Source organism: Dendrobates tinctorius, unplaced genomic scaffold (genome assembly GCF_039654945.1).
Source record: "Dendrobates tinctorius isolate UK_male_01 unplaced genomic scaffold, ASM3965494v1 ptg000048l, whole genome shotgun sequence".
In the NCBI taxonomy this organism is placed as follows: domain Eukaryota; kingdom Metazoa; phylum Chordata; class Amphibia; order Anura; family Dendrobatidae; genus Dendrobates; species Dendrobates tinctorius.
Genome location: NW_027361716.1, coordinates 12921370 through 12944317, shown reverse-complemented (window position 1 = coordinate 12944317; position 22948 = coordinate 12921370). Strand labels below are relative to the sequence as shown.

At 45.4% G+C, this 22948-nt stretch overlaps 1 long non-coding RNA gene across 1 annotated transcript in view; it reads left to right on the top strand.

Annotated features, from left to right (window-relative positions):
- Positions 1-13563, top strand: part of LOC141090277 (uncharacterized) — a 276063-nt gene extending 262500 nt beyond the window's left edge. The window contains exon 3 of the long non-coding RNA XR_012232404.1: positions 13291-13563. This is a non-coding gene — a long non-coding RNA (uncharacterized lncRNA). The remainder of the gene's footprint in view (positions 1-13290) is intronic.
- Positions 13564-22948: the final 9385 nt, after the last annotated feature.

Below are 22948 nucleotides of genomic sequence, written 5' to 3'. Positions count from 1 at the left end.
GGCCGTTGCAGCTGAAAAGAGGAAATCGGAAAACCAGGGGAAGAGTCTTGAGGAGATCATTTGCATATTCCCAGTGCCTTCTGGGATAAGTGAAGAGTCTCCGCGAGCTCAACGATCACTGGGTTTTGGCCGTTGCAGCTGAAAAGAGGAAATTGGCTCATCTTTCATCGTTTTTAAGAAATCTCAAGATGGAAGAGGCCAGGAGCCATTTGGTGAGCTGCATTTCTTGCTACATGTTCACAGATTTACCAGTGGAAAAGCCAAACTTCACATGCCACAAATGCAAGCTTGTGTCCCTGTTGGAGGAAAAGTTGCAAAATCTCGAAGAGAGGTTAGCTACGTTGAAGATCATTAAAGAAGGTGAAGAGTTCTTGGACAGAGCAGATTTATCTCTTCATGTTACAGAAAGAGAAGAAATTCGAAGTGCACCTGAAGAAACAGAGGAATGGAGACATGTGACCCAGAGAAGCAGGAGGATCAGGAGGCAGTCAGCACCCATACTGCTCAGGAACCAGTACCAGGCTCTCACGCAGGAAAACGATGAAGAAATACATCAGGATAAGACTTTGCCAACAAACAGCAACCTTGTACGCCCTCAGAGTCCTCCTGGATGGAGAAAGAAAAATGTTGTGAAGAAGAAACGGAGAGTGGTGGTCATGGGGGATTCCCTGCTGAGAGGAACAGAGGCCGCTATCTGCAGACCGGATATAACTACAAGAGAAATGTGCTGTCTTCCAGGTGCAAAAATTAAAGATGTGTCTGACAGGATATCAGGACTCTTCAGACCTACAGATGACTACCCATTCCTGCTACTACATGTGGGGACAAATGACACCGCAAGAAACGACCTGGAAACCATCTGCAGAGACTTTGAAGACTTAGGCAAGAAAGTGAAAGAACTGGGAGCGCAGGTGGTCTTCTCTTCCATCCTCCCAGTGGATGGCCATGGAACAAGGAGGTGGAATAAGATTCTGCAGGTGAACAACTGGCTACGTCGATGGTGCCGTCAGCAACGATTTGGATTTCTGGATCACGGAGTGAACTACTTATACGATGGACTACTTGCTAGAGATGGGGTGCACCTTACGAAGACTGGAAAGCATGTATTTGGAAGTCGCCTTGCTACACTTGTAAGGAGAGCTTTAAACTAGAACAACATGGGAAGGGAAGCAAAAGACCAGAAAAAGCCATACACCTGACAAATGCTATTGAGAATTCTGCTATTAGAAGTGGAAAGGAAGAACAAAGACGAAAGAATCTAATTAATAAAAATATTGGAGAAAGAGAAACCAATCACAAACTAAAATGTTTCTATACTAATGCACAAAGCATGGGCAACAAACAAGGAGAATTGGAACTACTAACACAGGAACAGAAATATGATGTAATTGGAATCACTGAAACTTGGTGGGACAATACACATGATTGGAATACAAGACTAGAAGGATACAACTTATTTGCAAGAAACAGACTTGATAAACGAGGAGGGGGTGTCGCATTGTATGTTCGAAACGCGTATATCTGCACAGAGATTGAAGCTTCAGAGACTGGGAGTTCTGTGGAAACTGTTTGGGTAAGAATACAAGGACAGAACAATGGAAAGGACACCATTGTAGGCATTTACTACAGGCCGCCTGTGCAAGCCGAAGATATAGATGAACTCTTTATGCATCAGATGGCCAAGTTCTCCAAAAAATATGACATAGTTGTCATGGGAGATTTCAACTATCCAGACATTTGTTGGGAAGCTCTCTCAGGCAAAACTAACAGGTCAAGGAAATTCTTATCCTCTCTTGCTGACAACTTTATCTTCCAAAAGGTAAGGGAGAAAACAAGGGGAACTGCTACCTTGGATCTAATCCTTATAAACAGGGAGGAAATGGTTGAGGAGGTAAAAGTGGCTGGGACCCTAGGAGGTAGCGACCATGCTATTTTAGAATTTTGGATTACTAGAGGTGGAAGACCTGTGAAGACTCAGACGTCAAGGTTAGATTTCAGAAAGGCAGATTTTAAGGGATTCAGAAAGAGAATTGGAGGGATCCAATGGCTGGATATCCTTAAAGACAAAAATGTCCAGGAAGGATGGGAAATCTTGAAAAATGAAATTCTCAAAGCACAGTTGTTAACAATTCCGAAAAGAGGGAAGAATAGGAAGCATTTAAGGAAACCAGGATGGATGAACACAGAACTTAAGCACATGCTAAAAAGGAAGAAAAAAATGTTTATAAAATGGAAAGAGGGAGGCATATCTAAAGAAGAATATAATGCTGTCTGCAGTACCTGCAGGGCACAAATCAGATTAGCTAAAGCTGAAAATGAACTGAGGCTTGCAAGAGATGTCAAAAGCAATAATAAAGGATTTTGGGGATATGTCAAAAGTAAAAGAAAAGTCAAAGATGCTATAGGATTTTTACAGGATGAAAATGATGAAATGGTAAGACAGGATGTTGAGAAGGCTGAACTTTTAAATTCCTATTTTGCATCTGTTTTCTCTCAGAAAGGAAATGCAACATCAACTGTTATTCACTGTCCTATTAAGGGAATAGAAGAATCCAGGATATCTATAAACAGAAAGATAGTGAGGAAACACTTAGCTAACCTAAATGAATTCAAGTCTCCAGGTCCAGATGAATTACACCCCAGAGTACTGAAGGAGATAGCAGAAGAAATTTTTGAACCCCTCTCCATAATCTTTGAAAATTCTTGGAGAACAGGAGAAGTGCCAGAAGACTGGAGAAGAGCAAATGTTGTTCCTATCTTCAAAAAGGGGAAGAAGGTGGACCCAGGCAACTATAGGCCGGTGAGTCTGACTTCTATACCAGGAAAGATCTTTGAACAAATTATTAAACAACATGTATGTCAATACCTGGATAAGAATGAAGTGATTAAACAGAGTCAGCATGGGTTTCTAACTAATAAGTCATGTCAGACTAACTTAATTTCCTTCTATGACGGTATCACTGATTGGGTGGATCAAGGAAATGCTGTAGATATAGTATATCTTGACTTCAGCAAAGCATTTGACAAAGTCTCTCATACAATCCTTATTGAAAAAATGACTAAGTATGGAATGGACAAGGCAACTGTTAGGTGGATTCATAACTGGCTTAGTGATCGGACCCAAAGAGTGGTCGTAAATGGCTGCACATCCAGTTGGAAGAATGTCTCAAGTGGGGTACCACAGGGCTCTGTCCTGGGCCCTGTATTGTTCAACATCTTTATCAACGATTTAGATGAAGGAATTGAGGGTAAACTGATTAAATTTGCTGATGACACAAAGCTAGGAGGGATAGCTAATACTAGAGAAGAGAGAGAGAGGATTCAAAAAGATTTAAATAAACTGGAGAAGTGGGCAGCAACTAACAGAATGGTTTTTAACAGGGAGAAATGCAAAGTACTACATCTGGGCAATAAAAATGAAAAAAGCATATATAGAATGGGAGGAATAGGGCTAAGTGACAGCACATGTGAAAAAGACTTGGGTATACTAATAGATCACAGACTGAATATGAGTCAACAGTGTGATGCAGCAGCAAAAAAGGCAAATGCAATTCTAGGATGTATTAACAGAAGCATACAGTCTAGATCACGTGAAGTCATTATTTCCCTCTACTCCTCTTTGGTCAGACCTCATCTGGAATATTGTGTCCAGTTTTGGGCACCACATTTTAAAAAAGACATCAACAAACTGGAGCAAGTTCAGAAAAGAGCGACCAGAATGGTGACCGGTCTGCAAACCCTGTCTTATGAGGAAAGGTTGCAGGATTTGGGAATGTTTAGTTTGCAAAAGAGAAGACTGAGAGGAGACTTAATAGCTGTCTACAAATATCTAAAGGGCTGTCACATTGTAGAAGGATCAACTTTATTCTCATTTGCACAAGGAAAGACTAGAAGCAATGGGATGAAACTGAATGGGAAGAGACACAGATTAGATATTAGAAAAAACTTTTTGACAGTTAGAGTGATCAATGAGTGGAACAGGCTGCCACGAGAAGTGGTGAGTTCTCCTTCAATGGAAGTCTTCAAACAGAGGCTGGACAGACATCTGACTGGGATGATTTAGCGAATCCTGCTTTGAGCAGGGGGTTGGACCAGATGGCCCAGGAGGTCCCTTCCAACTCTACGATTCTATGATTCTATGATTCTATGAATCAACCTCTGGGACCGGGCCCCGGCCTTTACGCTGAGAACCTATAGGCAGGGTTCCTATCCAACCCACTCTTTCTCTGTTCTCCTTCTCCTTCGTTCCGATCTGTTCTATCTCTCTCTTATGGAATCTGTAGTCTTCAGTCTACGTCTCTTTCTCCTTCTCTTCCTTCCCTGAGAAGCTCGTTCCACTAAGACCAGTCCTCAGCCTCTCCTGTCTCACTGCCTTCCTCCGCCTTGAGCTCCTCTCAGGCTGACCTGCTGTCAGCCTGCTCTCTTCTCTGGGTCTCTCCCCAGACTGACCCCTTCTGGGTCTCTCCCAGACTCCTCTCTGGGTCTCTCCCTGACTGAACTGAAATCCTACACTTTCCCTCTCTTTTATATCATCTAACTCCGCCCGCCTCCCAGCACATCTCGTGTTACGAAGCAGGGTTCCACGAGGGGTGCTCTGCTAACCCCCAGCCTGTAGCTGTTAGATGGCCCCACTGAACTATCCTGTGTGTGGAATGCAGGTGTGGAGCATGGTCAGGAGTTCCCACCTTACCTGGATGGTGGGGCACTACACCTTAGGAGAAGGTGCAGTACCTCTGTGGTGACTGAAGCCTCAGGGGCGCCACACAAGGAAAGAAAGGGTTTATTTTCATTCTGATATTTGTGCCCCATTGACTTGCATGGGTTTCCGGTATCGGAATCAGCGATACCCAATATTTTTGGGGTATCGATCCGATCCAATCCGATCCGATATTTCCCGATATCGGAAGGTATCGCTCAACACTAATTATAAGGAACAGGGCCGGCGTCAGCACCCGGCACACCCGGGCAAGTGCCGGGGCCCTGGTGAGACGGGGGGCCCACTCACGCTGTCTGGGATACCCGCTGGCGCCGCCACGCCCCCCATGTACCGACCTCATCCTGTGCCCTCTCCAAGGGACCACGCAGCCCCTTACAGCTAGCAATGATCATCGCTTCGGCTGTAATCTTGTGTGCGGCACAGGACCTGTGATGAGGTCACAGGAGGGGAGGAGTCAGGGGTCACATGATCAGGGTGGCTGCAGGACTCTGCTGTGCTGGTCACGTCATTATGGTGCTGGTCTGTATGAGGTAAAGTTTCTGTGTGGGATCAGGAGGGGTTTACAAGGTGGATGTAGCAGAGCTGTGTGTACTTATGTGTGGGGTCAGGAGGGGTTTACAAGGTGGATGTAGCAGAGCTGTGTGTGTACGAGGTGTACAGAGAGGAGCCGTGTGTGTACGAGGTGTATGGAGCAGAGCCGTGTGTGTGCGAGGTGTAGGGAGCGGAGCTGTGTGTGTACGAGGTGTACGGAGCGGAGCCGTGTGTGTACTAGGTGTACCGGAGCAGAGCCGTGTGTGCACGAGGTGTACCGGAGCAGAGCCGTGTGTGTACAAGGTGTAGCGGAGCAGAGCCGTATGTGTACAAGGTGTACCGGAGCAGAGCCGTGTGTGTACAAGGTGTACGGAGCGGAGCAATGTGTGTACGAAATGTAAGGAGCGGAGCCATGTGTGTACGAAGTGTACAGAGCAGAGCCATGTGTGTACGAGGTGTACGGTGCGGAGCCGCATGTGTACGAGGTGTACGGAGCGGAGCCGCATGTGTACGTGGTGTATGGAGCGGAGCCGTGTGTGTACGAGGTGTACGGAGCTGAACCATGTGTTTATGGAGCGGAGCAGAGCCAGGGGTGTACGGAGCGGAGATGTGTGTGTACGAGGCATACAAAGCGGAGGCGTGCGTGTACGAGGTGTATGTGGGGAGCATTTATACCTCCCGAGTCCCAACCATCCCGGATCCAGCGAGACAGTCCCGATTTTGAGAGAGAGACTGCCCCAGGTGGGAGCTTACTTATGCCGCGGACATAGGAGTACACAGCGGAGCCCCAAGGAACACTTTAAAACTCGCACGTAACGTTCTACCGGAAGTGATGTGCTGGAATCTGACCAGAAATGAGGCAATTTCCGGAGGATATTGTGACGGAACCATGGAGGCATTTCAGGGAATGCTTCAGATTCATCATCGTGTCCTCCGACAGCGCGGACAGCGGGATCGCCTTGGAATCGGGGATGTTGGCCATGTGAGAGGATCATGATATGTCCTGCACCAGGATGCTCAGGTGGGCGCTACAATGGGAGCCGGGCTGCTATGGTAAGTTTATAGAATATTTCTTTCTTTGTTTCTTTCTCTCTCTCTCTGTTCTTTCTCTCTAATCTTTTTATTCTCTCTCTCTCTGCTCTTTCTTTCTCTCTCTCTGTTCTCTTTCTTTCCCCTCTTTCTTTCTTTATGTCTCTGTTCTTTCTCTCTCTCTCTGCCTGTTCTCTCTTTCTTTCTCTCTCACCTCTTTCTTTCTTTATTTCTTTCTTTCTCCTTTCTTTCTTTTCCCTCTTTCTTTCTCTCTGTTCTTTCCCCTCTTTCTTTTTCTCTCTACCTCTCTGTTCTTTCTTTCTTTCCCCTCCTTCTTTTTCTCTCTCTCTCTCTCCCTGTTCTTTTTTTCTGTCCACTCTTTTTCTCTGTCTGTTCTTTCTTTCTCCGTTCTTTCTTTCCCCTCTTTCTTTCTCTCTCTGTTCTTTTTCTCTGTCCACTCTTTCTTTATCTGTTCTTTTTCTTTATTTCTTTTATTCTCACTGTTCTTTCTTTCCCCTCTTTCTTTCTCTCTTTGTTCTTTCTTTCCCCTCTCTCTTTCTCTCTTTGTTCTTTCTTTCTTTACCCTCTTTCTTTCTCTTTCTCTCTGTTCTTTTCTTTCTCTTTCTCTCTCTGTTTCTTTCTCTCTCTGTTCTTCCTTTCTTGCTCTCTGTTCTTTATTTCCCCTCTTTCTTTCTTTCTTTCTTTCTTTCTTTCTTTCGCTCTGTTCTTTCTTTCTCTCTGTTCTTTCTTTCTTTCTCTCTCTGTTTCTTTCTCTCTCTGTTCTTCCTTTCTTTCTCTCTGTTCTTTCGTTCTCTGTTCTTTATTTCCCCTCTTTCTTTCTGTTCTTTTTTCTCTCTTTCTGTTCTCCCTCTCTATTCTTTATTTCTTTCTCTCTCTTCTTTCCATCATGCGTACACTACTAATCAATAGCCTCCTTAACATGAATGTGTTTTGCCACAGAGTGAGTGTCCGTGTGGATCACATGCATGTCCGTGTGATCCACATGGAGACAAGTCCGTTTTTGGCCGGCACCACGGATGTCACACGGCATGATTCGTGGTATGTGTTAAAGGGGGGCCCACTGAGACTCTTTTGCCCGGGGCCCTCAAAAACCAGGAGCCGGCCCTGGATCCCGCTATTACATAACAGGGCTGAAGATAGGGGTCGCTACCTTTGACAGCTGTTATGGGTGCTAGGCACACCAGGTCAGGATAGACTACGGATCCAAGATATAAGATAAAGGACCTGGTGCATCATGGGCAGGATTATATAGCAGTTAACAATACCGCTGACAATTCTTGAAAAGGCAGGAATGACAAGGAATGGATGTTTGGATGCTGAGAGATACAACGAGTGTTTAAGTAAGGAGCATGCTGTATGGATTGGAAAATGTGACTATGGTGTGCAAGTTGCAGCGTGGATCAGAACTTCTGAATGATATGGTCTGTTTTAATACTAAGAATGATGAATGTGATGAAGTTAGAATGAGAGAATGTATGTCAGGCAATATGCAGCGTCTCCACACACAGGCAGCCCCCCCTCACAAGGTCAGTCCTGTGTTTCCAAAGCTCCCTCCGCCCCTGTAGTAGCGGGGAATGAGACTAGCCCCCTGTTCGAAAGCAGCCCAAAAGAAAAATGAAGCTGCATGTTGACAGGAGATTTCTTCTGTGTCTGCAGCCTTAGCATCTGTATAATTCTATACTTGCCTGGCTCGTATAGCCTCATCTCCACCCCATCTCTGGTAGACCCTGGTGATATACCATTAGCCAGGGGTCCCATAGGTGCCAAACATGGGGGGAGGACTGATCCCCATGTCTCCGCAGATGCAAACTAGCTGACTTGTACATGATGCTTCTCCTCTATACTTATTACCCTTGGGTTGCCACAGGGGTTCACAGACAGTTTCTCCACTCCGGTAAGGAACAGTACCAAGCAATTCCTACGGAGGGGAGAAATGAGGAAACATTTTACATTACACTTGCAGACAACCCTTACACCTCATAATTATGATTTGAAAAACCCCAGAGAAGCTAGATTTGTAAAAATATGTTACTGATAGGATTGAAGGAAGATCTGAGAACAGAAGTGATGAGAGTAGGGCCAGAATGTATATACAATCCCTTCCCATGTTTAGGGGATAGAGGACCAGATTAATAATAGGAAAGTAAAGAAGCAGCAGAAGGCAACTCCTGTTATGGTGAATATACCTCCGGATGCATTTAATAATGCTGTGAAAACTGTGGTGCAGGCGGCAGGTATACTTCACAGGGTAACAGTAGAGAGAGAAGAAAAGGAAAGATGGGAGAACAGACCCAGAGAAGTGGAAACTAAGATAGCGGTTCCCCCACGGGATGGTCCAATCACTATGACATAATTAAAATTTCCTCATGGTAAACAATTACAATGCCTGATTGATAGGGGGTGAGCCGTACTATAATATATAAGAAAACAAGAAATAGTCAAAAATAAGCATATATAAATTATAATAAATACTGAAGAAAATAACTTCAATCCAAAAAAATAAGGCCAAAGCCTAGAAGTAATCAGAAAAGGAAATGCTCCCATTGAGAGTACACACAGAGAAAAACGGAGCAGAGAACAACATCCAATAAAAAACAATAATTTATTGATTCAAGTAAATGACAATACAAAAATATACATATCAATAATGACTTAATAATAAAAAGGAAAAGGAGGGATACAAAGGCCAAAAACAAAGGTACACATGGTGGTCCTGTGACCAAGAGTTATAAGATGTGTAAAGCGACAATATAGTATAATAAATCCCGGGCAAAAACCCATGCAGAGTATAATTAATATTGTCCAGAGCATTTAAACAAGTCAAATGCCCCTCAGTATTTAAATAGTGTCACTTACTCATGATCGCCAGTATGCCAAAGTGCACCTCTGTGACCCCCTGACGCGCGTTTCGCGTTGAATGCTTTCTCAAAAGGCACTATTTAAATACTGAGGGGCATTTGACTTGTTTAAATGCTCTGGACAATATTAATTATACTCTGCATGGGTTTTTGCCCGGGATTTATTATATTATATTGTCGCTTTACACATCTTATAACTCTTGGTCACAGGACCACCATGTGTACCTTTGTTTTTGGCCTTTGTATCCCTCCTTTTCCTTTTTATTATTAAGTCATTATTGATATGTATATTTTTGTATTGTCATTTACTTGAATCAATAAATTATTGTTTTTTATTGGATGTTGTTCTCTGCTCCGTTTTTCTCTGTGTGTACTATAATATATAAGAAAAAGGATATGCCACAACGATTCAGGACAGGGAAAATGGTACAGGGATTAGGAGCAGGTGGAATAGTTTATCCCTTGTATGAAATAGAACCCATGAATGTGTGAATTGTGTGAATAGCATGTACCACATACTTGTGTGCCTAATTGCTAGTCTCAGATAAATGTCCTATAGTCTTGATAGGTGCTGATATCCTGAGTGCTATTAATGCAGTTTTTTTATTACGTTTGGAGGAAAGGCATTACTGTTACAGGCCCATTGTCTTAAGCAACCCTCTCACAATGATGTTGCTAATTTAGCTAGATGGCGAGAAAAACTGCAACTGACCAAGATGAGGACATTTGGCAAATGTTTGATCAGGTACCACCTGCAGTATGGGTAAAGGATAAGAGAGATGTTGGTTTAGGATAGTACCAGCATTCATCAGATTGAAGCCAGGAACTGTACCGGTGCGTATTAGACGATATCTCCTGAGCAGAGAGAAAACGGGTACTGTATGTCTAATGGAAACAGCTTCCTTGTTAATATTTTGTACCATGAAGGATGTAAGGTGTCAAGAGGTAACTGCCAATAGCAAAGGAAAAAGTTGTTTTCTTAGATCATTGCATTTCACTTCAGCTGAAACAAACCACACAAGAAGAAAAAGCCATTAGCCAAGCAATGGAGCTCACTTCCATCCGCCACTGAGTGTATTCCTGGGGCTGACCAGCTGCTGTAGAGAATGGATTCCCTCTGCATCACAACCGATACAGCCATACCAACTGACCCCAGAAGCAAAAGAGGGGTTCAAGAACCTGAAGGAAGCCATTCTCTCAGCCTCGGCTCTAGGAATCCCAAACTATGACCTCCACTTCCATTTGCATTGTCATGAATTGGGGGGGGACATGCTAAGGGTATACTGTATTTTTAACATGGCTACTTGCCAATGTGCAAGAGACACCAATCCCTAATGTGGATCCAGAGTTTTATGTAGACGTGTCACAGATTTACCAAGATGAAGTACCTTATACAGGTTATTCCGTGGTTGACCAACATAAGGTGGTTCAAAGTAAAGCTTTGCCTTCTAGGATGTCTACTTGAGAAGCTGAATTGAAAGCACTCGCTGAGGTGTGTAATCACTGAACATTTGACAGAAAATACTTTTACAGATAGCCGCTATGCATTTGGCATCTGCCATGATTATGGTCCCATATGGAAGAGCAGGAAGTTTGTTGGTTCCTCAGGTAAGCCCATTAAAAATGCAGAATTGGTGGCTCAGCTTCTCAGAGCATTGGAGCTGCCTAAAAAAAAAAAAAAAGTTGCTATAGTAAAAGTGCAAGCTCACACTAAAGAGCGAACTAAGGAAGCTGAAGGTAATAACCGAGCTGATATTGCGGCCAAGGCTGCCGCTTTGTTCCCTCTTCCCGCAGGAACATACACTCTACAGGTGTCAGGGGAGGTGGATCTTCAATTACTCCAGAGCCTGCAAGAACAGGTCTCTGCACCAGAAAAAGAAGAATGGCAAAGGCACATAGGTATGAAGGAAGAAGATGGATTGTGGAGAGCGGACGGTAAGTATTGCTTGCCTAGGGCATTGTTCCCTATGGTGTGCTCCCTCTCCCACGGATTAACACACCAATCCAAGGATGGAATGGTAAGCCAGGTAAAAGCAAGTTGGGTCGCACCAGGGTTCCATTATGCTGCTGCAAAATTTGTACAGGGATGCGTAAACTGCGCACGCCATAATGTAGAAAAAACGGTGAAGGTGCCACCAAAGTGCACCCCCAGGCCATTGTAGCCTTTTCAGCGACTGCAGATTGATTTCAATCAGCTTCCAAGAGTAGGCAACTATGAATATGCGCTGGTATGTGTGGATCTTTTCTCCAATTGGCCAGAGGCATGACCCTGTGCTCAGGCAAATGCACGCACTGTGGTTAAAAAGCTACTTTCAGAAGTGGTTTGCAGATTTGGAGTACCAGAGGTAATTGAAAGTGACCGAGGTAGTCATTTCACTTCACAGGTGAAATCCGTAAGGAATCACCCGAGCCTTAGGGATGGAACAATTATTTCACACTCCCTATCATCCTCAGAGCAGTGGCAGGGTGGAAAGGTGAAATGGTACACTAAAAGTGAAAATTGAGAAAGCAATGGCAAAAACAGGTAAACCATGGACTGAGTGTCTTCCCATTGCATTGTACACTGTTAGGGTAACTCCCAACAAAAAGACAAGTTTGCGTCCATATGAAGTTTTGTTTGGGAGCCCTCCCAAGACAGGATTGTACTTTCCCCAGCAGATGCAGGCCTCTCATTCAAATATGATGGCCTATGTGGGTGCATTGCAACAGGTATTGCAGCAAATTCATACGCGTGTTTTCAGTTCCCTTCCAGATCCATCCTCCTTATTGGGCTCGCATGACCTTAAGCCTGGAGATTGGGTGGTAACGCGAAAGCACCTGAGGAAAAGTCTAGATCCTCACTTTGAGGGAGCCTATCAAGTCCAGCTGATCACGCCCACCACTGTTAAGCTGGAAGGAAAGTCTGCCTGGATTCACGCATCTCACTGCAAGAGATTTCACAAGAACTAAAGGAGAATGGAATTTGGGAAGTGCTATCCATTCTTGCTTCTCACTGTGATTGTATCTACATATTCCGTGTAAAAAAGATAATGATGTCTTTGAACCATGGGATAGTGATGTGTCAAAACAGTGGGCTAATAAATTTGTTCAGTACCATAATTACATTGCCCAGGCCCGAAATCTATCCAATTGTTGGATTTGTTCACATGCCCCAATTGCTGCAAAAACTATGCCATATTTTGTAACTCCATTGACAGAGAGAGAGCCAGTTCATGTAGATGAAGAAATCAGAGAAGGTCAGTATGGAGATGGAGCTGCTGAGATGTCCATAAGTATAAATACTGACCCAGAATGTCAGTCATTACGATAATATAGGGCAGTCACTACAGATTTAGACGACTCTTGGTGTATTTACACTGCCACTACCCGGTTAGTTTCAATGACAATAGCTGTTCTTAATGGATTTCAGTTTATAAACATAGTCTGTGAGAGCAATGCATATAGGTGGATTCCTAAAGGAGCCGAAGGTGATTGTACACTGGCTAGATTAGAGCCTGGGTATGGAATGAGAATGATTTCCCTTATAAAAATGTCCCTGATCACATGATAGCAAAGTGTAGTGCACCCTCTCAAAAGCCACCCGAACATTTAATGCACACTCCATGGTATCTTAAAACTGGGATGGTCCTCACTGGTCCTCTTGGAGTTATGTTCGGAACTCTAAGAAATGCTCAGATGATAGAAGAATCGGGTGATACTTTGATAATGTGACTATTTATTTGACGCCATCAATGTAGAATCTGCATATATGAGACAGCTCATTGTTATAACTAGCCAACACTCTATGGTGCTCGACTATCTCACAGCATCTCAAGGGGGATTCTGTCAGGTGGTGGGACCCGCCTGCTGCCACTATATAGATCCGTCCGGACTGATGAGAGTCACTCATGACATAGAACAAGCTAGGCTAATAAAGGAAGAATACGGAAAGTTAATTCCCTGGATGACCAGCCCCTCCCTGAATGGCGCGCAGGGTTAAATCCTTTGAATTTGTTTAACGGGATAGGTGGATGAATATCGGGTGTAATTCATTTCCTAATTCAAGCAGTTTTTGTGATATTGATCATTGCAGTGATGATAAAGTTATTAGTTATGGTTATAAAATTCTCGGCTCTAATTGTAAATATTTTCCAGGTAAACATAAAGCTAGAATCAATACTGACTCTGATATAAAGCAAACCCAAGTGATGACTACCTTCATAACCACTGGTCAGCGTGAATTTATACTCTGCAACAAGCAAACTTCAGTAGACCTGGCTGATTGTATGCATTATGGAAAACCGCTGGTCTGAACAAAGACAAAGACAAAAGCTCTACAAAGAACTACAACAATGAAGATTTATATGCATTATGGATTTTAAATGATTAACACTTACTAACAAATAAAGATAAAAACTATATATATATTAATATATTAAAATATATGCTACAGAGTATTACAATAAGTATGTATTCACTATATCTTATTAATATATTACACACAAGACAGACCCCCCCTCCCCTAATAAATCTGTACTCCTCTGAGTTAGGGTAAATCAGTAGAAGTGAAATAGGGAAAGGAGGTCTGATTCACAAGTATAATCTGAATGCATGCACAGCAAAGCTAGTATCCCATGATATACGTAGGACAAGCCGTGTATTTTGTGAAGTAGGGTTATCTTGCAGGCCTCGGAAAAAGGCAGGGTGAGATACAGTTGTGCCCAAAAGTATTGACACCCCTGCAATTCTGTCAGATAATACTCAGTTTCTTCCTGAAAATGATTGCAAACACAATTTCTTTGGTATTATTACCTTCATTTAATTTGTCTTAAATGAAAAAACACAAAAGAGAATGAAGCAAAAAGCAAAACATTGATCATTTCACACAAAACTCCAAAAATGGGCCAGACAAAAGTATTGGCACCCTCAGCCTAATACTTGGTTGCACAACCTTTAGCCAAAATAACTGCGACCAACCGCTTCCGGTAACCATCAATGAGTTTCTTACAATGCTCTGCTGGAATTTTAGATTACAAAGGAGAAGGTTTATGGATTAAACGTGCGCTGCTTGACAGATCACTCCTTCCAGATTGTGTTAATAGTACTTTAATTTCCCAACGCGTTTCGAAGTTTACACTTCTTCCTCCACCAAGGATGGTTGAAATGAACACTGTCACCACTGGTTTGTGACAGTGTTCATTTCAACCATCCTTGGTGGAGGAAGAAGTGTAAACTTCGAAATGCGTTGGGAAATTAAAGTACTATTAACACAATCTGGAAGGAGTGATCTGTCAAGCAGCGCACGTTTAATCCATAATAGAGTTGAGCGAAACGGGTAGAAAAAATTCAAAAGTCGCCGACTTTTGGCAAAGTCGGGTTTCATGAAACGAAACCCGACCCTAGGATGAGGTCGGCCACGAGGTCGGCGACTTATGCGCCAAAGTCGCGTTTCAAAAGTTTGTTTTGCGCTCTTTTTCAGCCAATCAGGATCCACGGACACTGTGGGCAACGTGATGACCTAGGCACGGGTCACCACCATCTTTCAGAAGGGCATGCAAGTGATTGGCTTGCTTTGGTGGGCGTCACAGGGGGTATAAAAGGGCGTGCACGCCGACCGCCATCTTACTTCTGCCGATCTTCTGCCGCTCAGATATCAGTGGGCCTCACACAATCCACAAGTGTCCAGTGTCCAAAAGTGTGCGCAGAGATTCAAAATCTCCATTATCCTCTCGTCACTTTGGTCACAGGCAGCTGTGCCATCGAGCATGTCACATAGCGCTCAGATATCAGTGGGCCTCACACAATCCACAAGTGTCCAGTGTCCAAAAGTGTGCGCAGAGATTCAAAATCTCCATTATCCTCTCGTCACTTTGGTCACAGGCAGCTGTGCCATCGAGCGTGTCACATAGCGCTCAGATATCAGTGGGCCTCACACAATCCACAAGTGTCCAGTGTCCAAAAGTGTGCGCAGAGATTCAAAATCTCCATTATCCTCTCGTCACTTTGGTCACAGGCAGCTGTGCCATCAAGCGTGTCACATAGCGCTCAGATATCAGTGGGCCTCACACAATCCACAAGTGTCCAGTGTCCAAAAGTGTGCGCAGAGATTCAAAATCTCCATTATCCTCTCGTCACTTTGGTCACAGCTGTGCCATCGAGCCTGTCACATAGCGCTCAGATATCAGTGGGCCTCACACAATCCACAAGTGTCCAGTGTCCAAAAGTGTGCGCAGAGATTCAAAATCTCCATTATCCTCTCGTCACTTTTGTCACAGGCAGCTGTGCCATCGAGCCTGTCACATAGCGCTCAGATATCAGTGGGCCTCACACAATCCACAAGTGTCCAGTGTCCAAAAGTGTGTGCAGAGATTCAAAATCTCCATTATCCTCTCGTCACTTTGGTCACAGCTGTGCCATCGAGCCTGTCACATAGCGCTCAGATATCAGTGGGCCTCACACAATCCACAAGTGTCCAGTGTCCAAAAGTGTGCGCAGAGATTCAAAATCTCCATTATCCTCTCGTCACTTTGGTCACAGGCAGCTGTGCCATCGAGCGTGTCACATAGCGCTCAGATATCAGTGGGCCTCACACAATCCACAAGTGTCCAGTGTCCAAAAGTGTGCGCAGAGATTCAAAATCTCCATTATCCTCTCGTCACTTTGGTCACAGGCAGCTGTGCCATCGAGCGTGTCACATAGCGCTCAGATATCAGTGGGCCTCACACAATCCACAAGTGTCCAGTGTCCAAAAGTGTGTGCAGAGATTCAAAATCTCCATTATCCTCTCGTCACTTTGGTCACAGGCAGCTGTGCCATCGAGCGTGTCACATAGCGCTCAGATATCAGTGGGCCTCACACAATCCACAAGTGTCCAGTGTCCAAAAGTGTGCGCAGAGATTCAAAATCTCCATTATCCTCTCGTCACTTTGGTCACAGGCAGCTGTGCCATCGAGCGTGTCACATAGCGCTCAGATATCAGTGGGCCTCACACAATCCACAAGTGTCCAGTGTCCAAAAGTGTGCACAGAGATTCAAAATCTCCATTATCCTCTCGTCACTTTGGTCACAGGCAGCTGTGCCATTGAGCGTGTCACATAGCGCTCAGATATCAGTGGGCCTCACACAATCCACATGTGTCTAGTGTCCAAAAGTGTGCGCAGAGATTCAAAATCTCCATTATCCTCTCGTCACTTTGGTCACAGGCAGCTGTGCCATCGAGCGTGTCACATAGCGCTCAGATATCAGTGGGCCTCACACAATCCACAAGTGTCCAGTGTCCAAAAGTGTGTGCAGAGATTCAAAATCTCCATTATCCTCTCGTCACTTTGGTCACAGGCAGCTGTGCCATCGAGCCTGTCACATAGCGCTCAGATATCAGTGGGCCTCACACAATCCACAAGTGTCCAGTGTCCAAAAGTGTGCGCAGAGATTCAAAATCTCCATTATCCTCTCGTCACTTTGGTCACAGGCAGCTGTGCCATCGAGCCTGTCACATAGCGCTCAGATATCAGTGGGCCTCACACAATCCAAAAGTGTCCACTGTCCACAAGTGTGTGCAGAAATTCTAAATCTCCCCTGTCCTATAGACACCTTGTACCTTGTTTTACATTACTATATAGTTTGTTGGATTTTGTCTACATTTCTACCAAAAATGAGGAAGGCTGGTGGAAGAGGCCGTGGAATTGGGCGGGGGTTGGCAGCTGGTAATGATGGTGTTGGTGGTGGATCTGATGGTAGTGGCAAGAGCAAAATAGGACCGAATGCAGGAGGTGCTGACCCTGCGTCATCGTCTGGCTACATAAGGCCTCGAACGCTTAGTTTTCTAGGAGTTGGCAAACCGCTTTTAAAGGCAGAGCATCAGGAAAAAGTTTTGTCTTACATTGCTGACTCAGCCTCCAGCTCTATCGCCTCCTCTTCTTCAGTTGTAAAAACTAAAAGCACTGAGTCGTCATTGGAGGCTCATGTTCATGAACCACACCTTTCCTTGTGTCCTTCACCCCAACCAAGATTGAAGGATGACGCAGGCCATACTACTGATTACTCCATGGAGCTGTTTTCACATACCATGCCTGGATTATCAAGTGAAATGGTGAATTACCCAGGCCAAGATGAATCTGACATGGAGTGCACTGATGCACAGCCGCTGATGGATGATTCTGCTGGTACATTCACTCAGAGCACTACATTGTCCTCGCAGTGTACAGAGCCAGATTTTGACCCTGATGAGACTCAGGTGCCCCTTCCCGCACACTATACCACCATACACGGTGACACAGAGAAAGGTGCACATGACATAGAAGAGGAGGTGATGGATGACCCAGTTGTTGACCCAGATTGGCATCCATTGGGGGAAGAGGGTGCTGCTTCCAATAGCTCAGATGAGGAGCATCCACAGCAGACATCGACATCGCAACAGCTGTTATCTGGCAGGCCCGGAGCACTCCAAAGACAGGTTCCAAACATCAAAAGAGTTGCTGGACAGCTTGTCCAGAGGGTCAAAAGATCACAGCGTGCTAGGCCGCAAAATGTCTGCCAAAGTAGGAAGAGTGCAGTGTGGCACTTTTTTTAACAAAATCCTCATGATCAGGCCAAGGTTATCTGTAAGAAGTGCGCAAAGACCTTTAGCCGAGGGAAAAATCTGAAAAATTTGAATACCAGTTGCATGCTTAGACATTTAACCAGCATGCACTTGCAAGCGTGGACACAACACCAAACCTCAAGTGCCACATGTGCAACTGATCACAACGAAGGTAGTCAGCAACGCTACATTGTTTCCCCCACTGTAAGCGCACCGGTTAGCACAGCAGCAAATGTTGAGGTGTCGTTGCAAGACCACAGCAGTCAGGGAATCCCACTGTTATATCAACGAAAGACTGATTCTAGGCCATCAGAAAGAACACCAACTCCATCACCATCATCAACCCTCTCTCAGTCCGCCCTGTCCACCGCTACTTCCACCATATGCAGCTCTCAAGTCCAGCTCACCCTCCCAGACACTATGAGTAGGTCAAGAAAGTACTCAGTCTCTCATCCGCGTACACTGGGTTTGAACGCCCACATTTCCAAACTAATCTCGTTTGAGATGATGCCCTTTCGGTTGGTGGAAAGCACAGCTTTCCGCAAACTCATGGCCTATGCAGTACCACGCTATGACCTACCCAGTCGCCACTTCTTCTCTCGCAAAGCCATCCCAGCCCTCCACCATCATGTGAAAGACCGCATTGTCCATGCACTCAAGCAGTCAGTGAGCGGAAAGGTGCACCTCACAACTGATGCATGGTCCAGTCGGCATGGCCAGGGCCGTTACGTGTCCATCACTGCGCACTGGGTTAATGTGGTGGATGCAGGGTCCACAGGGGACAGCGGTGGTGGGACAGTGCTGCCTAGCCCACGGTATAGGAAACAGTTGGCTGTAGGCGTTCGACCCTCCTCCTCCTCCTCCTCCAGAAGCGAAAGCTCGTCCACAGAGCGCAGTCGTACGAGCACTCCATCTGCAGCTGCCACTGTTGCACACGATGTGTCCCCCTATCGAGCAGCTAGTGGAAAGCGTCAGCAGGCTGTGTTGCAGATGATGTGTTTGGGCGACAGACACACCGCCGAGGTGCTGGCCGAGTACTTGAAGCGACAAACTGAGTCATGGCTGGGCAGTGTACATCTTGAGGCAGGCAAGGTAGTTAATGATAACGGCCGTAATTTTGTGGCAGCCATAGCCCTTTCAAAACTCAGCCACATAATTGCTTGGCTCACACCTTGAACCTGGTGGTGCAGTGCTTCCTCAAAAATTATTCGGAGTTAACAGCCCTGCTCCAGAAGGTGCGAAGACTGTGCGCGCACATCCGCCGGTCGCCTGTACACTCCGTTCGTATGCAGAAGCTGCAGCGATTGCTCCACCTTCCCAACCACCGCCTCATTATTGACATTGCAACAAGGTGGAACTCCACCTTGCACATGGTGGAGCGGCTGTGCGAGCAGAGGCAGGCCATAATGCATTTGTGGGAGGATACACGGCCAGGCACTTTGAGAGCAGACATGGAGTTGACAGGCGTGCAGTGGTCGAAGCTGAAAGACCTTTGTAAAGTCCTTCAGTGTTTTGAGGAATGCACACGGCTGGTAAGCGCAGACGACGCCATCCTAAGCATGAGCATCCCACTTATGCGTCTGCTCATGCAAACTTTGACGCACCTTAAGGAGCAGGCGTCTGCAGCCAATGTTGATGAGGAGGAAGAGGAGGAGGGAATCCTTGATGACATTCAGCCATTGTCTGCTCAGGGACCTCTCCTGGACGAGGTGGAGGAAGAAGAGGAGGAGGAGGAGGATGATGGGGATGATTACTTAGGGGAGGAGGATGCATCTCGTGGGGCAAGTGAAAATGTTGGCGTGGCAAGGTCTGGTACACGGTTTGTGCGTGACTGGAGGGATGTGGATTTGCCAGAATGTGCTCCTCCACCCAGCACTCGCAGTGCATCATTGACACCGGGAACATTGGCCCACATGTCAGATTATGCCTTGCGGATCCTAAAAAGGGACCCCCGCATTGCCAAAATGATGAACGATGATGACTACTGGTTGGCCAGCATCCTGGATCCACGCTATAAAGGCAAATTACAAAACATCATGCCACAGGAGAACCTTGACCTAATATTGGCTAATAAACAAGCAACTCTTGTAAATCGGTTGCTTGAGGCATTCCCAGCACACAGCAGCGGTGATGGTTCTCACACGAGCCGTACGGGCCGGGGGCAGCTTGGCAGAGGTGTTCGTGGTGCACACAGCAGAAGTGGCGTTGGAGACAGGGGTTTCATGACAATGTTGTGGACTGATTTTTCAAATACCGCTCACACAACTGGTAATACTGCATCGATGGAAAGTGACAGGAGACAGCAGTTGTCAACTATGGTTACAAACTACTTTTCCTCCCATATCGATGTTCTCCCACACAGGTCATTCCCCTTTGACTATTGGGCCGCTAAACTGGACACCTGGCCTGAATTGGCCCAATATGCCTTACAGGAGCTCGCTTGCCCAGCTGCAAGTGTGCTATCGGAAAGAGTCTTCAGTGCAGCTGGATCAATCCTGACAGAAAAAAGGACCCGTCTGTCAACCCAAAATGTGGATGATCTAACCTTCATTAAAATGAACCACGCATGGGTTTCCAAGGATTTTGTCCCACCTTCCCCTGATGACACATAGGGTGACAGAAAAATGGCTTGCTTTGGTCCACCTCTTCCTGGTACTTCACCTATTTCGCCTTTTGCATCAGCTGAATGTCCAACATCAACATATGCCACTTTCTAAAACTCCCTAACTGTGCTGCCTCCCCCCCATGGCCGGGGTCACCACCTACTGCACGACACCGTGAGAGTGCCGTTGCCCTGGACAGGTGGGTAGGCCGACTCTTGGGCGCGGGCACTGGCACAGGGTCCCTCATAGTGCAATCAAGTGTCTCTGACGGTGGTGGTGCACACCCGCCGTCAGACACACCGCTGTACTATGAGGGGCCCAGTGCCAGTACCGACGCCCACGAGTGGGCCCCCCTTGCTTGGGCAGGGCCCCAGCATTTGCAATCTTTACCTCTCCCTGCTCCTCCGCAGAGGAGGTATTTATAAAAGTGAGGTATTTTTCATTGTACTATACCGCTATTTCTCTGCCGTATCGGAGCATGATGAGTTGTGGTATGTGTTAAAGGGGCGCTCTTTCGCCCAGGGCACATGAAAACCTGCAGCCAGCCCTCCCCCCCCACAACTTTAGCCAAATAACCCCCATTTTTCAGTGCGTAACTTGTATTATGAAGTTAATTAAGGTTGACAAGCTTAAGTAAGAAGAATTGATGCTTTTGGCATTCAAATGGGCACTGTAGGTGTGTTTCCTGTCCTCCTCTCACTGCCGACTTTTATTCCCCATTGACTTACATTGGGTTTCGTGTTTCGGGACGACCCCGACTTTTCCCTATAATCGGACGATCTTGCTCGACCCGACTTTTGGAAAAGTCGGGTTTCACGAAACGAAACGCGACCCTAAAAAACCAAAAGTCGCTCAACTCTAATCCATAAACCTTCTCCTTTGTAATCTGATGATTCGTGGTCACGGAGTGGCCCTTTGGATTTGCAGCAGCCTGACTTTCTGTTCCTATATGTCTGAATCTCCCCTGCATAAGGTGAGTTTACTGATCTGATTTATATCAATCTCTACTCGGGTAAGACCCTATTGCGCTTTTTCTCTTTTAGCTGTCTGACTGCTGGAATTTTAGACCCTTCTTCTTTGGCAAACTGCTCCAGGTTCCTGATATTTGAAGGGTGCCTTCTCCAAACTGCCATTTTTAGATCTCCCCACAGGTGTTCTATGAGATTCAGGTCTGGACTCATTGCTGGCCACCTTTGAAGTCTCCAGTGCTTTCTCTCAAACCATTTTCTAGTGATTTTTGAAGTGTGTTTTGGGTCATTGTCCTGTTGGAAGACCCATGACCTCTGAGGGAGACCACTCTTTCTCACACTGGGACCTACATTATGCTGCAAAATTTGTTGGTAGTCTTCTGACTTCATAATGCCATGCACACGGTCAACCAGTCCAGTACCAGAGGCAGCAAAGCAACCCCAAAACATCAGGGAACCTCCGCCATGTTTGACTGTAGGGACCGTTTTCTTTTCTTTGAATGCCTCTTTTTTCTCCTGTAAACTCTATGTTGATGCCTTTGCCCAAAAAGCCCTACTTTTGTCGCATCTGACCAGAGAACATTCTTCCAAAATGTTTTAGGATTTTTCAGGTAAGTTTTGGCAAACTCCAGCCTGGCTTTTTTATGTCTCGGGGTAAGAAGTGGGGTCTTCCTGGGTCTCCTACCATACAGTCCCTTTTCATTCAGACGCCAACGGAGAGTACGGGTTGACACTGTTGTACCCTCGGACTGCAGGGCAGCCTGAACTTGTTTGGATGTTAGTCGAGGTTCTTTATCCAACATCCGCACAATCTTGCGTTGAAATCTCTTGTCATTTTTTCTTTTCCGTCCACATCTAGGGAGGTTAGCCACAGTGCCATGGGCTTTAAACTTCTTGATGACACTGCGCACGGTAGACACAGGAACATTCAGGTCTTTGGAGATGGACTTGTAGCCTTGAGATTGCTCATGCTTCCTCACAATTTGGTTTCTCAAGTCCTCAGATAGTTCTTTGGTCTTCTTTCTTTTCTCCATGCTCAATGTGGTACACACAAGGACACAGGACAGAGGTTGAGTCAACTTTAATCCATGTCAACTGGCTGCAAGTGTGATTTAGTTATTGCCAACACCTGTTAGGTGCCACAGGTAAGTTACAGGTGCTGTTAATTACACAAATTAGAGAAGCATCACATGATTTTTCAAACAGTGCCAATACTTTTGTCCACCCTCTTTTTTATGTTTGGCTTTAGGACAATTCTTTTTGCGTTTTTTCATTTAAGACAAATTAAATGAAGATAATAATACCAAAGAATTTGTGTTTGCAATCATTTTCAGGAAGAAACTGAGTATTTTCTGACAGAATTGCAGGGGTGTCAATACTTTTGGCCACAACTGTAGAAGTGATAGGTAGACAGAATGAGAAAATGAGGGGAGTTGTCAAAGAAATGGTTAATCTTAGTTCTCTAAAGTCTAGAAAAATAACAGAAAAACAAGTTCTGTAACCCATGACACCATTTTAATTGTTATCATCTGTCTACGTGGTTGAATACTTCTGCCAGTGGTCAGTTCCAAATTCCCCTCTTCTATATTTGAAAGATGTCTAAATATGTCGAGGTCAAATATCTTCTTGGCCAAATGCACTAACAGGATATGGTTCCACGAATT